Here is a 6,223-nt window from a genome sequence, read left to right on the forward strand (position 1 = left end):
ATGAAACGCCTCTGAACTATTCAACATGGCCGCCGGTTATTGTGTCGTCTCTATTTGTTCCTCAGCCCTGCCAACAGAGAGAGAAAAGAGTTCCTTAATCATTCACTGAGCGCAGGATAAACATTAAATCTGAGCCGAGCTGATTGGCTGACGGTGAGGAATTCAATTCTGTTTGGTGTTATTGTCTTTGCTGTGAAACAGTGAGGCCGACGCGCTGCTTTCTAAACAGCAGCGGCAAAGAGGAAGAGAAAACAACACAAGACACTTCATCACAACACAGTGCCACGCCTGCTGCTCGGGTCGCTCGCACAGACTCACAACAGCTTCATAACACAAAGAGCGCTCCTGTCAGTCTGCAGCTACACCCCCCCCCCCCTCGCCAAAGTCACACAAGGCCCTGAAAGGACAAATGTTTGTTTCCTTCTGCAGAATTAATGAGGGCATCAGTTCCTGCCACCTCGGCTCTCGCTCTGCCTGAAGTAAATATTAGGACTGGACTATTTAGAAAGGCTTGGAAATGTGCAGCCCAGCAGGGCCACGGGAGGGGCAGCGGGAGAAATGAGGAGCGAGAGGCTCCCCGGGAAGAACATCTGAAATCTGCTCCCCAGCATTGTGACAGAGATGGGTGCTAATTGCTTTAACCCTTCACACCTACTCGCTCCTCGTAACGGGCCTCCGGCGATTCCCCTTCAAATAAGGATCCCGCTCCCCTCACCGACTCGCATTCATTCATTTGTTGTGTGTCTAATGTGGCCCGGAAGAACGGAGCGCCTTCCTTTCCCGCTAACAATGGCGTCCCATGCGTGCGCGGCCTCCTGCTAGCACAGCCTGTACGGCGGCAGCACATCTTGAGCGTGTTAACGCCTGCAGGCCATTGACGTGTTTTAGCTGCCAAAAGTTCATAAAAATAGATTTAAATTGATAAAAAATGACAACTTTTAAATTATGATTTCTATATTTTGCTGCAGATGAGAAGAGCAGAACTCAAGTTTAATAAAGTGTTATAATTATCTATTAAATAATTATTTTTTACACCATATTAATATATTTTTTTATTATATTTTATTCTATATTTTTGACAGCATACTCTTTGAAAAATCAAATCGAAAAATGACCTTTGGCACAAAATACCATCTCTGATTTCCTAATCAGGGAGCCCCAGACCTTTCCGGCTTCGGTAGCAGGTTATTGATGATTGATGGCGGCTTCGGTAGCAGGTTGTTGATGATTGACGGCGGCTTCGGTAGCAGGTTATTGATGAGTGACGGCGGCTCAAATCGAATGATTCTCGCATCAAATGGCTGCTGCCAACATCTCTAATCACACGTAATGACTTCGCCTGCTGCCCGTCGCTCCTCTCGCTGATTAAATGGTATCACCTCATCCAGATGGAGAAATGTGGAAGCAATTAAAGAGAAGCAGGGGGGGGGGGGGAGGGGGCATCTTGCCACTGTTCAAAATGATGCTTATGTTACAAATGGAGCAGCGATTGAAGCACATACATGTGCATGGGGTCGATGCCCTCCTTACATCTACGGCGGGTTCTCGCTCCAGGTGGCATTGAGAGATTTGTAAGGGCGAGAGATTGATTTTCTGGGATGCGCCTGGGTTGCAGCACGAGAAGAAATGTCTGAAGTGTATTCCCGAGTCATTCGTTTGGAAGGAGAATGGCGGCCTTTAACCGGATCAAGGGGGGGTTGATCCATGTTGAGCTCATGCATGGCCTGCTCTCAGCCAGCGTTGTGTGTTGTCGACGGCGGGGAGGAACTATTTTAGCGCTAGGCTCATACTCGTGTTTCAGCGCCCGGGTTAGCGAGACGCCGACACAAACCTGGGACGGGATCGGCCTGAGGTTTGTCTGACACAAAAGGAAAACCGTTATTATTCTCGTAATGAGAGCAGAATGTGGTTCAATCCTGGATGAGATCAAGACATGTCTGCTGGTTTGTTGATTACGTTCTTCTTTACCACTTCCTGTAGCAGTTTCATTATTTCCTCAACTCTCATAAAAACTACAGAACTGATTCCCGTCAAACTTTGTTTTTTGTGTGTGTGTGTGTGTGTGGGGGGGATTGGTCGGCCTTGGTGGACGCATCTGCTCCATCGAGTGCCATTCCAGCTACAACCTTTTCCAGATTTTTCTCTTATTGAATAATCATATCATAAAATCTGCTCCTCGTTTCGTAAGGAGAGAGCCTCCAGAATAAATGGCTGAAACACACGTGGCGCCCAAAGAGTGAGAGGAAGTATCCGACCTCACGCTTTCCTGGAAACGTCCAATGAGTGTAAATACTCGTGGGAAGTCTTGCGCAGCGTCACCTCTTTGCGCCCGGGCTCCCCTCAGCGCCTCGCCCTTTTCCCCTCGCATTAAACCAGACTGACATCAAGACAGCTAACCGTTAGCTTAGCACATGAGCTCGGAAGGGACATTTCATGCAGGGCGACAAAAGGCAAAGCCAACCGGCCTGACGCTTGGAATGATCCGGGGCCGGCGTGGGGGGGCTCCTCCGTTTATCAGATCATCGCTGGTTATCGTAACGCTGCTGGCCAGGCGGACGCTTTCTCATGTTAAATGGAGGCCAAATGAGTTTTGCCACGTTCTCCGCACCGAGGAGATGAAAACCGTTTAAGGGGGCGACGGCAGCCATCTTTACATTCGCAGCTCTCTCCTTGAATGCTGCGCAGAAGGTCACGAAGCTTAACTCAAGCGGACGGCGGGTCAACACGGCGGCCTCTCGCTGATCTTCGTGTGAATAACGCCGTGCCGCTCCCCTCTTTAAGCCCTCTCAGCGATGGGAGTTGGCTCGCTGCTCTGTTGCCCCCCCCCCCCCCCCCAGCCAGATTTACTGTGATTACACTGGGCGCTGTTTACTTTTCCCAGCGTCCTGCACTCGCTCTTTCTTTTATTTATATTAATTCGGTCTCTCTCTTTGTCTCTTCGGCTCTTTTCATCTCTCCTCTCTCTCGCAGCCCCCCCCCGGCGGCTCAGCCTTCTCGATAGGCCCTGATTCGCTGCCTGTTGACATTATGGAAGTATAAATGTATCCGTTTAACATTGAGTTCAGTCTGAAGATGAACACATTTTGTTTTTATCCCAAACAATGCGGCGTGCAGTTTAACTTCCAGAAACCAAAAATACGTTTGTTTTATTCACTTTCAGGGAGTTTTCAAACACAAGGAAAATGATGAATGTTTAAATGTAAGGAGGCACATTGGAAGATCAGGAAAATCATTTGAGTTCAAACCAAATCCGCGCCGCCGTTCACAGGCCCTTTGTTAGACATAAAATATCTTGATTTCTGTGCTGTATTAAATTACAGGCTTGTCCTGATTGTTTTAAGAAGATAATTTTTTTTAAATATCTACCGTAGTTCAGATCCTGTTTTAAGGGTCCAACAGTGTTTGTTAAAAAAATGGTTAAATTGTAGTTACGCATGCGTCAACTTTGGTTTCAAGTTTATTTCTTTAATATCTGATTTCACATGGGTGAGTCCCCTCCCTCTACAAATAACGGAATTATTTAAAATATGGGTAGAAATATTTCTTACGCTTTGTAAGCGTCCAAATATTCAATTTCATATTCACAAGCTGAGAAGAAAAGAAGGGGAAAATAAAAATGTAATTAAATGAAAACATTCCCGATTCATCCACGTTTGATATTTCTTTCCTGACCCCAATCCTCCATTTGTCTGCAAAGATTCAGGGGATTAAAGCAAATAGATTTTGGGGAGCTCTGCCGCCAAACAAACAAACAAACAAACAAGCAAATATCAAAACAAAGCAGCTCATGTTTGATGGTATGGTATAATAAATATTTTTTTTACAATTATACAATTGGAAATGTAACGTTTGTAACTTAAATAAATACTAAATACTGTTATTTAACAGCATGTTAAGGAGTAGTTACATTTATTTTACATTACAATTATTTACATTTACGCTGTGTTACGGTTACAACTGGCCCTTTGAGGGCCGCCGTAACGCTGATGTGGCCCCCGCCCCCCGGAGAAAGCGAGTTTAGAAGATAAACGACGCCCTCAGTGAAATATTACACTTTATGTCAGTCGACTCCGACTAAACGCTGCAAACACTTTACCTGCCGTTGTGTGGTTTGCTGTCTCCAAGCAACACACCTGAGGACACACACACACCCCTCCACACACACACACACACACGCACGCACGCACACACACACACACACCAAAACAAAAATGCCCTTTTAACAACACATGCTGCTGTGTTCCTGTTTAAAGGCGGTTGTGTGTGTGTGTGGGGGGGGGGGTCCACAAAAGTCCTTTTACAGTACGGGTCAGTTCATCTGAAAGCCTTCACAACTCCAGCCAAATTCTTTCCCCCCCCAGGCTGCACAAAGCCAATTGGGATCATTTTGTCCAGGCTGACGTTCACCCTGATATTTTTGCTGCTCTGCATTAAAGGCCTCTTTCCCTCGTCTCTTAGCGGCGACACCCACCGATGAAGCGCCGCGCCGACCACCGGCGGACGCTGAAGATGCTCGCCCACAGGAAGCGCCGCTGGGATCAGTTCCCGTTGTTTATGTCATCTTTGCAGACACAGAGGTCTTTGGCCATCCGGACGAGGGTTCGCTCTCGAGCCCGTTTTCGCCTGATCCCAACCGATATTCAAGCTCAACGCCGTCAGCCTTTTTGCACCTTTTTGATTTATAGATGGAAGAAATGGAAGAATGCAGGGAATTCTAAGGGGAGCAACACACTCGTATTGTTAGCACCTTCCCTGAAGTGTTGTTTTATTGTGTGGATCACGTCCAAGTGGGACATCTGAGAAGGGTTAGAGTCAGACGGAGGGCAGGCGAATAGCTGCGCGTCTTAATGATAACAAGGGTCCGAGGGTCAAGGGTTCCAGACTGAAGCGGACGTTTCTCCGTGATCTCGGTGTGTGACGACGAGTTTAGCAACACAACAACAAGTTTGTTCTTTTTCATGGATTCCATGGCCAAAATGACAGAAAATGAAAATGGAGGCTGAGAAAAGTGGCGTTCTGCAAGTTTTAGCATCAGCTGAGTCCTTATTGTCAGCACCGACTCAAGAGTTGAAACATTCCAGACACACAAAATGCACTTACAAACACACACACTTGCACCGTGAGTTTGGCGTCCTCGGTCAGGTGTCTTCGTCCCGGATGGGTCGACCTCTGGCTGAGTCACCTGCAGGTGACGACGGCGTGGAAGTCCTCAGTCAGCAGATGAGGATGACACACACACACTTGAGGCTGTCGACAGACGAGCCTGTTCACCTGCAGATCCCCCCCCCCCGACCGCAGAGCCCTGCTCCCATCCTCACCTCCCTGTTTTTAGACTTTCATACGAATCAAATCTTTATATAAATTTGTGTGAGACCTCTAAGAGTTCATTGTCCAGTCGCTCGCCTTCGTTGGAGCGTTAGAGGTTTGTGTATTCAGGCTTTGGATCTGGAGCCACATTTCCCCTCCTGACCCGAAATAGACGAACCTAATCGACTCTTTCCAACTTGTGTTTGAATCAAAAAAAATGAAGCCAATCATTAAACGGCCGCTAAACGCCAACCGGCCGGCGATAATGTTCCCTCAGCCTCGGTCTTCCAGACTGCACGGAGTAGTTTTGGCAGCTTCCGTGTCCGTCCACGGGATGGTGGGGGGGGGGGGGTCAAGGATTGTTCCAGCCTGAGCGATGTGTCATGTGAGCGCCCCAGCATGTGTCCTGCGTCCTCCACGGCTATTCCTGTCAACTCAGAATCATGAGAACCACTTTAACCAGCGCGGGGCCCCTCGTCTGGACGCGGTGTGGTCCCGCTCCAAATAAATTGCATTTCTTGTTTTTTTATTTGGTGTTTGTCCATCGGGGGGTCCGACTCGCAGACAGATGAGCTGCTGAGTGTTAAAGCTGTGTTAAGAGTGACAACAACAAAACAAATCTTTTTGTAACGGCGTTTGTGAGGCGTTGGAATGTCCACACAAACACTTTCCCAGGGTTTGGGTAATTCGGAGAGCGATCCCAGTAGGCTTTCAGGTCGAACCCCGCAGCTCATTACTGACTGTGCCGAGCTGATTTACAATCACACTGGGACAAAAGTTGTGCTAAAGTGTCCTTTTATAAGACATGAATTGCAGGAAATGCTGCTTAGTTTTACAATAATTAGTCTTTGGGGTTATAGATTTGTCTTGAAAAATATTTCCAGTAAAGGTGCAGTTCACAGAAAAATAGAATCTC

This window comes from Brachionichthys hirsutus, chromosome 10 (genome assembly GCF_040956055.1).
Source record: "Brachionichthys hirsutus isolate HB-005 chromosome 10, CSIRO-AGI_Bhir_v1, whole genome shotgun sequence".
Lineage (NCBI taxonomy): Eukaryota > Metazoa > Chordata > Actinopteri > Lophiiformes > Brachionichthyidae > Brachionichthys > Brachionichthys hirsutus.